Below are 10,930 nucleotides of genomic sequence, written 5' to 3'. Positions count from 1 at the left end.
AAACGTTACACCTTGGATTATAATATTGAGCAAATTTGATGTGTTCAAATTCGAAATTAGGGTTTGAATTTGAAATGTTCAAATGCAATTTAGGGTTTTGGATAATTCGATATAATTTTGTTAAAATTAAACAAAATTGGAGAGTATAAAATATTTAAATATTGATGTAAATATTGATAAAATGAATAGGATTCATGTTTGGATTAAGTGTTTTATTAATTTAATATTTGATATTAAATTATTAATTAATTAACTAATTAATTAATTTTTTTTAATTATTTATTTAAATGAGATCATTTTCAAATAAAGAAAATTCAATTTTGGAAATTGAATTTTAGTTTAATTTAATTAAAATTGAAAACTGATATAAATTATTTTTTGAAATTGGTTTTAATGGAAAAATCCAACCTTTTAATGGATTGATCCCAAGATTAACACCTAGCCACTACATGAGTGCAATTTGCAGTGTCAAATTGTTGGAAGTGTTATGCTTGCATGGATTTTTTGAATAAATACTTCAATTTTGGAAATTGAAACGGATGGATATTGAATTATTTGATAATCCTACGATTTTAAAACTCTCTCTAAAAAAAACCTCTCAAAATCCTTCTTAGTTCATGTCAATCTGAGTTTCCACCACTCAATCCAAGGCTGAGAATAATAGAGAAGATCCTCTTGGTGGACTACTGGTGATTTTGAGATCTAATTTCATATAGAAAGCAAGGATCAAGAGGGAATCTACAAATGTATAAATTCTACAAACCTTTGTTTGAGAAAAACTGTTTTTTAGCATGCTTTAAACACAAATTAAGTGTAATTATAGTGCTTAATTATTTTGTTAACTTCCGCATTTTGCATCTTTACTCTATCAGCAAGGACATACCGACGAATGATAGAAGAAAATCTGTGACCGTGCCCTTGGGACCAGAGAGATGCTTCCACTCATGTTTTCATGTTTTATTGTTTTAAATTCCAGTCTTGATGTTTAAACTTAAAGTTCCCTTGTTTGAAATTTTTATTTATAAAGTTTCATGAAATTTATTTTGAACTTATATTTCAGGGAGACCCTAATCAAAGATTTTCAATTATTTAGATTTTACAAAAACTATTTATTTAATAAAATTATTTTATTTTTAGTTAAATTAATGAGAGAGTCGTTTTGAGATTTATGCTTGTATGTAGTAACGACCTAGTATAAGTCCTAGGAAGTGGGGTCGTTATAGTTATTCTAAAATAACTCCACCAACAATACGTCAAATAACTCCCTTGGGAGTTATTCTTCGTTTTGAATTAATTTAATTATATTAAATCTAATTTTAAAATAAATTTAATTTAATTTAATTTAATTTAACTATATGTTAAATCGTATTTAATATATGATTAAATAAATAAGATTAATTAATAATTAATTAATTAATTAACAAATTAAATACCACATATTTAATTTATTTTCAATCATATTCAAATAATATTCTCTCACATAACCTATAGTTTTAATATGAATCTCATTCCTATTAATTTTAACCTATAGTTTTATATGAATCTCATTCATATAATTAATAATTGAATTCTATTCAAATATTTATCTCTCTTATCTAACTTTATATTATAATATATCCATATACATTATATTATTTGCATCTCATACAATTAATTTCCTTAATTAATTTGAATAATTCAAACTAATCCAAAATTAATTTATTTTTATTTAATCCTCAATAAGCTAGCAAGGAGACCTTATGGGCCTACAGATTAGATGTTGCAATGATAAAAGATTAATTGAATTCATTAAATTAATAAATATTTATTAAATGCTGGGCATTCCATTAAAGACCGACAGTTGCACTCTCACAATGTAGATATATTTATGTGTCCATGGATATAACTAATCAACAGTAAGTTGATCCTTCACAAATTACTCGCAACTACAGCTGGTCAAATTACCCTTTCCTTGTAGTTATATCTAACTTCTTAAGTACTGTTGATTCCTCTAATGAACAATTAGTTATAGTCTAACTATAAACTAGACCACTCTCTAGCTAGTGAAAGAGTGAGGCACCTCATTGTTCAAGACCTGGAATCAGCTCTTTGTAAAACCCGGATTTCCATTTTTCCTACTTAAGCAGGTGATAAAAGAAATTAACTAAGTGAAAGTTAAAACCTATGTTGAAGAGAAGGAAATTTCTAAGTGTTGAATAGATTTTCCTTGAGTAGTTTGGAGATAAGCCTTTACTAGTGAAAATATGGCTAAGTGTAAAGTCAAAAAGGAACCAAGCGTTGAGTGAGATGAGAAGAAAGGCAAAACTATGAGATGGTGCTATGCGGCAATGCTATGTGATGGTGATCGCGGCAACGCTATGCGATGGTGCTATGCGGCAATGCTATGCGATGGTGCTATGTGGCAGCAGTACTAGACGATGAGCTATGCGGCTATGAGACAAGCCATGGGGGACGCATGGTGAAACGTCTTGCGTTGCTAAGGCTTGCGGTAGCATAAGGTTGTTAGGCGTTGGTGATGTGCTATATGCGTTAGACATCTGAGGGCATATGGGCGCATTGGACAAGGCTAATAGTATGCATTGTGTTGGTCATTATCCTAGTTGAGTGCATAGGGCAAAGGTAAACCATACGAAAGAGGAGGATATGTGGCCAAAGATGAGCCTTGCGAACATCTAGTATATGTGACCAAGTTGCATCAATTGGATGCACAAGGTAAGATTGAATGAACGCATTTTAATGTTGGATGGACGCCTGCGCCAACTTGTGGTGTTTGGACATAGGTATGTCGTGACAATTGGATGGACGCATATGAGGATTAGATGGACGCATATGAGGTTGGATGGACGCATTCAAGGTTTTCATCCAGACATGTGGTTTGTTAGGGAGAAATCTTAGGCCTTAAGCAAATGAGGTGGATACACAAGAAGACATGCAAATTTAAGCATTTTGTGTGAACTAAGGAAGAGGGGGATACCTTATATTGCGATGGCATGAAGGTTGCGTTGATAGTATTGGGAAAAGACACTTGGACATGCGGCCAAGTAGGAGGTGTCGGCCTTGGAGAGATTTTGGACGCCTATAAATAGGGCCAAAGACTTCTCTTCAGATCATAACTCGAGTTCTCTTCAAAAGGACATTAGAAAGAGTATATGAGGACTAATTGGGAGGAGACTATGCATTGATAAAGGAATTCATGCATTGGTAGCAAGACCATGCGTTGGTCAAGAGGTTCCAAGAGGGGAAGATGCAGTCGGACAGGAAGGTCTAGAAGTAGCATTAACTTGGGACGAGGAGTTCTCCCAAAATACTTGTGCGTTTGGAGTGATTTCAAAGCCACCTAAAATCTATGAGAGTCTAGTTTTCAGGGTAGGGCTGACGGAGAAGAAACTTCAAGGAATTGGGCTGGAGAATGAGAAAAAGATAGAAGGGTCGAGCTGTCGGGTAATCTTGGGCTAGTCTTGATATTTTGAAGATTCTGGCCAAATCACGAGAAGTTCTGAGTTAAGATTTTTAGGTAAGCTTCCTGAGACATTTGAGAGCCTATTTGTAGAAGGAAGTAACTCGAGATAAAGCCTAGAACTATGAGTAATTTGAGCTTTAATTTGAATCTGGAATTTAGGGTTCAAAAGAGGAGCCCAGGAAGATCAATGAACTTCTAGAGAGGAAGATTCCTACCTTACCAAGGTGAGTGGTACTTTCCTTTAAGTCTTAAGCATATATTTTAGAGTAAATTGTATATGCTTACGTTATGAATGAGTATCTAGCATAAGAATGAGATTATGTGATCGGGATGGTCAAGGGGTCAATAGACCTAGTTCCTAAGCCCGAAAGCAAAACCTCACGGGATGGTCAGGGGACCGAGAGGTCTAGTTCCTGAGCCTTTAGGAGGATCCTCGTATGGGATGGTCAGAGGGCCGACGGGCCTAACTTTTGAGCCCATGAACGGGGAGCTATGTGCACTTAGGAGACATAGGGAACAAAGGGAATGCAAAAGAGTAAGCGTTTGTAATTAGTAACAGTTAACTATCTACTGTGTGTGTAGGTAGAAAACATACTCATTCTAAGTAGTTATCAGTTTAGCTATCTACCATGCATGTAGATAGAGTGGAGAATAAACTCATTTAATTCAGAGGTTTGAGTACTAACGTTGTATACCTATGATATGCTTGTTTTTATAAGTTGAAATAGACTCTAAAAGTTGCTTACCATTCACTGAGCTTTGTGAAGCTCATTCTATTATTTCATGTTTTCTTCCCAGGTAGCGAAAGGTGAGAAGTTCCTGGGTGCTGCTAAGGTCAAAGTCTGCCACATGCCACAGTCGCACTTCTAGAGGGTTTTAAGAATGGTTGTTGTAAACTTTGTAATTAAGTCTTGGAATTGTATAAACATTACATTGCTGTAATAAAATGTGCCTACTTAATCTGCTGTTGTTATCTTCTTGACTTAAAGTTTACTGAATGTAAAAAGGTTTAGATGGATTGTAGGTATCACAAAAGGGTGGTATCTACGGTCCCTCATGCCTCTCCTCGGGCTTAGGAGTGCGGGCTCGGGGCGGGGTGTGACACTCTTAAATAGGATTGGCAGTGGGGTGGGATGGGGTTGGGGATGCACTCTGAATGATCTCATACCGAGAGTTCAATGAGCAGGTTTAGATCACTCGGATTTCACAGTGACCGAAACACAAACGGTATACATTCAACACATAAAGTTATGCATATAAAACTCATTATCGGCATGCTCAGAATACAATGAAACACAAGGAAAGGGTTTATACCAGATGAAGACTCTCTTCAAATGTGTGAACCCTAAGCATCAGAAAACCTCCCACCGATCTACCAGCACTCGACGATTATGTTGACTGCAACAACACGATCAGAGCGTACACAAACAATTCAGCGGGGATGACACCACCACAAGAGAAACACGGAAATCCTCGGCATCAAAAACCCAAAGAGTGGGCTTTGGTGAGTTCGGTAGAGGATGGAAGAGAAGGCGTCGTGTAGACGACAAGTGGGAGATGAAACTCTGCTATTGTATAGTAGAAATGCTTATCGTATAGTAGAGCTACACGATCGTGTAGGAAAAACTGACCGATCGTTTAGGAAAAATGTATGCGATCATTTAGAGAAAGCGTGAGGCAGACGATCGTTTAGACGAACGAGCTTCTATCGTATAGGCTCTCGCGATCGCTTTCATGGATTCTTTTGGGCGCGCTATAATACGAATGCACGACTGATCAAAATGAAAAACGATTTTCATTGTTTTAATCTGCCGGTTAACATAACCATCACAGCCCCACTTCCCATGTCTGAACATGGATAAATCCGTTAATTATCAAATAATTAGTCAATTAATTTAATTAATAAATATAATCATATTATATTTATATCCTATAGTTTGATATCATATATCTACTATAGTATTTTCTCCTTTACTTGATATAAATCATATTTATATCTAATTTCCTCCAAAATAATGTATCTCATACATTTAGCCAATTATATCATATATAATTAACCAGTCCCAAATTATATCAATATATAATTGAACTTTCTCTTATCAATTTGAACATTTCAAATTAACCCAAACACTGGTTCTCGACTTTATCCAAGCTACCCAGGTGACCTAATGGATCTGTGGCTTGAAGCTCTAACGGTACGTGAATAGCTAACTTAAAATCTTTAGTCATGAGATCTACCATCCATTAAACTATCAGTGATCCCACTAAAGATCCAACAGTTGAACTCTTCTTACCACAAATATATTTTTCTGTCCATCGGATATAATCAATCATGAGTACGATGACTTCCTTCACAAATGCTCGTTAAGACACAGTTGGGACCAATTTACGCGTTTTTGTATAGGACGCCCCGCTCGCATGTCCCCACGAATGATCAGGAAATCAAACCATCTGTGACAAGTCACACACTTGTGACCATTCCACAAAGCGGGCCGCGTTCGTAGCGTTACAAGGATAAGGTTTCCCTCCTTTATCCATTTACTACAGACCACATTTTGGTTATCACTCAAGACATGCACACTTGTATGTCAAACCACATACATGCTTGAGTCACATACAGATAACCAGGAATTTTATGTTTATTGGTTTGTGGTAAAGCAAATAAAACAAATAACCGAGCAAAACAACAAGATGTGAAGTAAATATCATATATTAACAATCACTGGTGTTTGTATATACTGTTTACAAACTACAAGACACGAGACTTTAGGGCATCAACCCCAACAATCTCCCACTTGTCCTAAAGCTATGTAGGGTGTACAAAAAATTTAGTATAAAACAATAAATTACGGCATAAAAGCCCAGTACAATAAAATCTCCCACTTGCCCTAGTTCAGCTGTAGGCGATCTTATAGACCCATGCTCCATAGGTGACCCTCAAACACTGTAGTCGTGAGAGCCTTCGTAAACGGGTCAGCAACATTGTGCTCCGAAGTGATTTGTATGACAATCACGTCCCCTAGATGCATTATTTCGTGGATCAGATGATACTTCTGCTCTATGTGTTTTCTGCGATGGTGACTCCTTGGCTCCTTGGAGTTTGCCCACTACCCCACTATTATCACAATAGAGGGTAATGGGCCTAGACATATCTGGAACAACTTCCAGGTCTGTCAAGAACTTTCTGAGCCAGACGGCCTCCTTAACAGCTTTGCAAGTTGCTACGTACTCCGCCTCCATAGTGGAGTCAGTGATGCACCCCTGCTTAGTGCTTCGCCATACTACAGCACCTCGTTAAGAGTAAAGACTGACCCTGATGTGGACTTGTGGGAGTCCTTATAAGTCTGAAAGCCATAATCCATGTATTCTGTAAGGATCAAATCCTTTAAACCATACACGAGCATGTAGTCCTTCGTTCTCCGAAGATACTTGAGAATGTTCTTCACTATGGTTCAGTGACCCTGGCCTGGGTTAGACTAATACCTACTGACTATGCCCACAGCATAGCAGATGTCTGGACGAGTACAGAGCATCGCGTACATCAAACTGCCAACAGTAGACGGATATGGGACCTGTCTCATCTTTTCAACTTCTTGAGGCATCTTAGGACACATTTCCTTAGATAAAGTGACTCTATGCCTGAACGGTAGTAGGCCCCTCTTGGTACTTGAGCAACATTTTGTCAATGTACGATGCCTGAGACAGTGCTAGCACTTTGTTCTTGCGATCTCGAATGATCTGTATACCTAGAACAAACTGAGCCTCTCCTAAATCTTTCATTTGGAATTGGGTCGCTAGCTAGTTCTTAACTGCAGTCAGTAAACCTACGTCATTCCCAATGAGTAGGATATCATCTACATACAACACTAAGAAGACTACTGAAGTGTTGATGATCTTCTTGTAGACACAAGGTTCATCAACGTTTTGGTCAAAGCCATACGACTTGATCACAGCATCAAATTGTATGTTCCAAGATCGAGACGCCTGTTTCAGTCCATAAATGGACCGATTCAGTTTGCAAACCTTTTGCTCTTGACCTTGGGCTATGAATCCCTCGGGCTGCACCATATAAATGGTCTCCTCAAGATTGCCATTCAGAAAGGCTGTCTTGACGTCCATTTGCCAGATCTCATAATTATAATAAACTGCAATGGACAAGAGGATGCGGATCAACTTTAACATGGCAACAGGTGAGAAAGTCTCCTCATAGTCAACTCCCTCTACCTGGGTATAACCCTTTGCCACAAGTCGAGCCATAGATCTGTACCTTCCCATCAGCACCCCGTTTGCGCTTGTAGATCCATTTACAACCTATAGGGCGAACCTCATCAGGCGGATCTACAAAATCCCATACTGAGTTGAAGTACATCCACTCCATCTCGATATCCATGGCCTTGACCCATTTATCCTAGTCAACATCCTCCATTGCCTACTTATAAGACAACAGATCCTCAACATCGCCATCTGCTACCATAGCATGGATTTCCGTGAAACCCAGATAGCGAACGGGTGGGTTTGCAACCCTCCCACTACATCGAGGTTCCCTTAACTCTTGAGGTGGAACCGACCTACTGGATGAACTCCCATCAACAACTCTTGTTGATGTAGTAGGCTCTTCAACAACTCTTGTTGAAGTTTTAGTAGTTTCATTGGAAAGCTCACGCAACACAACTTTGCTTCATAGACTGTGCTCTCTTATATGATCTGCCTCCAGGAAAGTAGCGTTTGTTGTAACAAACACCCTATTTTCCATTGGATCATAAAAATAACCCCCCCGTGTACCTTTAGGGTAGCCCACAAAGAGGCATAATTTCGACCGTGGTTCCAACTTCTTGGGATTAGCCTCAAGCACATGTGCAGGGCAACCCCAAATGCGGAAATGATGTAAACTAGCTTTACGCCCGTTCCACAACTCCAAAGGTGTTCTTGCAACACTCTTGGAGGGAACACAATTGAGTATGTATATCGCAGTCTCCACTGTGAAACCCTAAAAAAATTTCGGTAAAGAATTGTAACTCATCATCGAACGAACCATGTCTAACAAGGTTCTATTTCTCCTCTCCGCTCTGCTACACCATTCTGCTGAGGTGTACACGACACTGAGAGTTGGAAAACGATTCCATGTTCTATCAAATAGTCTTGGAATGTGGAGTCCAAAAACTCTCCATCTCGATCTGATCAAAGTGTTTTAATCCGTCTATCTAATGCATTTTCAACTTCAGCCTTGAACTCTTTGAACTTTTCAAAGGATTCAGACTTCCGTTGCAAAAGATAAACATACCCATACATGGAGTAATCATCAGTAAAACTAATAAGATACTCATAGCCACCTTGGGCTCGCACATTCCTAGAACCACAAAGGTCAGAATGTACTGACTCAAGAGGCTCCTTGGCTCTAAAACCTTTTCCAGTAAAAGGTCGTTTAGTCATCTTACCCTCAAGGCAAGATTCACACACGGGTAAAGAATTTTCTTCTAACTCACTTAGAAGTCCATTCTTCACCAATCTCTCAATCCTATTGAGATTTATGTGCCCTAAACATAGATGCCAAAGTTGGGCATTTTCTTTTGGAGAAATTCATTGACGTTTTGATTGTGTTACGGCAGTTCTGAACATTTCAGTATTATGGAGGGAATTAATGGCTAACGGCCTTAGCACATATAAATCCGATTCCAGATTTGCTGTCAAATAAATACACCATCTTTATGAATAAACGCTTTACTCAAATTGAAAGAAACAGTGTATTTACATTGCAATAAACACTTTACAGAAATAAGGTTCCTTTTTAGTTTAGGAACAATATATACATCATTTAAAATTAGAAACCTATTCTGTAAAGTTAACTAGAGTCCTCCCACTGCCACAGTTGAGACAACGTGCTCGGTGCTACTTCACATCGTCATCTCATCAACCTCCAAACTGTCGCCAAGATCTAATCCCCTGAAAGAGAACAAACATGGTTAGTGGGCGGTTTGAATCAATTATTCCAAGTAGAATCATGCAATTTCTCCACTAAACAATTTTTCGAGCACAAGTAAATCACATTTAACTTTATCCGCCTTGGCCTATAGCCTTGGCTGCTTTCTTCTCCTTCAGATACTCTTCCAATGTCTATCTTGTTCGTGATGGAAACAACTTTACCCTTAGCAACTGGTGGATGCCTCTTCGAGGCGACATGCGGTGGGTTAGCAGGTTGCCTTCCCTTTCCCTTAACACCTTCTTCTTCTCCCCTTTGCAGAGTTAGCAAGTAGAAGTGATAGACTTTGGTTCCTGAGGTCAAACTCTATGGAAACGTCCTTGAGGATTGAACAACATTTTCCTCACCCTTCTGCCTCTCTTTACCTTTTCAAGTAAAGATTGGTATGTCTGTAACTCGTTGGGGAGAGTTGTAAGGTTAATATTTCACTTTTGTTTAAGAATCACATTGCTAACAAAGTAACAGGGAAGCTCTCCGACAAGGAATGCAGATTTATGCTAACCTGGCTACCCTATCGATAGTATCACCCATTCAACTACGCCACATTAAAGTGGACCATCATGTTTAGCATATGTTCACGAATAGAGGTGCCTTCTTGCATTTTGGAGTTGAATATGTATTTAAGAGCCTCATGCATAAGCTGTTCAGACGGTTGTCCAAACATCCCACACAGGGACTCCATGATCTCACGGGCTGAGACCATAGACTCATGCTTCTTGGCCAAGATATTAAAAAGATTTGCCAAGATATAGACTCGGGCCTTCTCATTCGCCCTTGTCCATCGCTCGTATGCCTCCCGAACATTTCGAGCGGAATTTGGAGCTGGAATAGGAGGACAAGCCTCTGTGAGAGCGAACATGAGATCCTCGATGATTAGGATCATCGTGATCATGTGTTTCCAAGTTGAAACATTGTCACCAGTTAATTTTTCGGTGCTTAACAATGATAAGGTGGCTATAGCCATTTGAAAAAGTCGCTGGAAATATGAAAACTTTATTAGATTTTGCTGAACCACTTTCAAACCAATTTGTTTTGCAAAACAGTTTCAAGTACCCTAAGTTATAGACTTCTATTTTGTAATGATACCCTAGTGAGTCAGGAAAAATGCCATCGGTGGGGTGATCAGTTGCCTCTTAACTGGGATGAGACATTCTCAACCATTGGGCATAACCAACTCTTGGAACTGAACCTAACAGCCACCATTTTTCAGTCCAGAATCGTTAACCTTTAACTATTCCGTGTAAGTGTAACCCCTCGTTTTCGTTGCTAGAGTCCCACTCTAATGCGCTTACCATAGGGAAAAGATAGATTAGGACAAGAGACTAAGTTACCTTATCCTTTTACAGGAGATCAAATAAAGAAACGTGCAAAACTGCAATCCTTTAGGAGGACACTCCCAGGGTGTCTCGAGGCGATGCGCAGTAACTTTATTCAACCTAATGAGGGAGGCCGAGGGATATGCTATCGCACTTCCCGCTCCCACTTACTATAAA

The sequence above is a fragment of the Benincasa hispida genome, chromosome 9 (assembly GCF_009727055.1).
Source record: "Benincasa hispida cultivar B227 chromosome 9, ASM972705v1, whole genome shotgun sequence".
In the NCBI taxonomy this organism is placed as follows: Eukaryota; Viridiplantae; Streptophyta; class Magnoliopsida; order Cucurbitales; family Cucurbitaceae; genus Benincasa; species Benincasa hispida.
Note: the sequence above shows the minus strand (reverse complement) of the source record.